The 976-nt window shown below is 51.4% G+C and overlaps 1 protein-coding gene across 3 annotated transcripts in view; it reads right to left on the bottom strand.

Moving 5' to 3' along the window:
* Positions 1-155, bottom strand: part of LAIR1 (leukocyte associated immunoglobulin like receptor 1) — a 10,480-nt gene extending 10,325 nt beyond the window's left edge. The window contains exon 1 of one of the 3 annotated variants that reach the window (XM_081791461.1): positions 1-155. This exon is cut by the window's left edge and continues 232 nt beyond it. The gene's annotated coding sequence lies outside the window, so the exon portion shown is untranslated. The other 2 variants (XM_081791460.1, XM_060652631.3) reach the window with 2 other exon arrangements.
* Positions 156-976: the final 821 nt, after the last annotated feature.

Genomic DNA, 976 nt, shown 5'->3' with positions numbered 1-976 from the left:
TAAAGATGCTTCTCCCCTGCTCTGCTCGGATGAGGGCTGACCTCCTCCCCGGATGAACCCCTGGGGTGAGAACGTGATCCTCGAGCTCTGGGACAAGGCAGAGTGTGGATCTGCGCCACAGGCCGACCCGAGTCCCCGGGCCGGAGCCACAGAATACCCATGTGTTCTCGGGCCAAGTTACACCACGGCATGACATTTCCTCATCTGTGAAATGGGAAGCTGGAAATCCTCTCCGAGTATTTAATATTGTGGCATCGGTTACATTCTCAGTCAGGGGTTGGGAACTTTACAAATATCCTGTTGACACGAGTTCTCTTCCCCATCTTCCCCCCGGTGTCGCTGGAAGCAGGGACACGGAGGGCGCCCATCCGTGCATGGAAAATGCAGAAGGGTTGGAACCAATGCAGAGACAGACCTCAGGCTTGGGGCTGTGGCCGGGGAGGGGGTGGGGGTGGGGGATCGAGTTTGGGTTAAGACAATCTAGCACTCCCATTGGCAGTCATTGGGGCAGAGTGGGGGGTCCGTGACCAGGTGTAGCCGATGCTACTTAAAGGAGAGAATATCATGGGGATCCTGGGTTAAGCATCTGACTTTGGCTGGAGTCGTGCTCTCGCGGTTTGTGGGTTCAGGCCCCACGTGGGGGCTCTGTGCTGAAGCCTGCTTCAGATTCTGTGACTCCCTCTCTCTGCCCCTCCCTTGCTTGCTCTCTCTCTCTCTCTCTCTCAAAAAAATAAATAAATAAATAAATAAATAAAAATAAAAATAATAAAAAATAAATAAAGGAGAATATATCACAATACCTGGGAATCCTATTTCTCCCTTAATAACAGAGGGTCTCATGAGACCTTTTTCCCCTTTACTCCTGTCCTTCTCCGGCAACCGTATCATGATGATGTGATAGATGGAGCCACAGCAGCCACCTCATAACCATGAGGCAACAAGCTTGGACACAACACAGAAACAACTGGGACAGAAG

This window comes from Panthera onca, chromosome E2 (genome assembly GCF_046562875.1).
Source record: "Panthera onca isolate mPanOnc1 chromosome E2, mPanOnc1 haplotype 2, whole genome shotgun sequence".
Lineage (NCBI taxonomy): Eukaryota > Metazoa > Chordata > Mammalia > Carnivora > Felidae > Panthera > Panthera onca.
The sequence above is the reverse complement of the archived record's forward strand: the minus strand, read 5'-3'. Positions and strand labels throughout refer to the sequence as shown.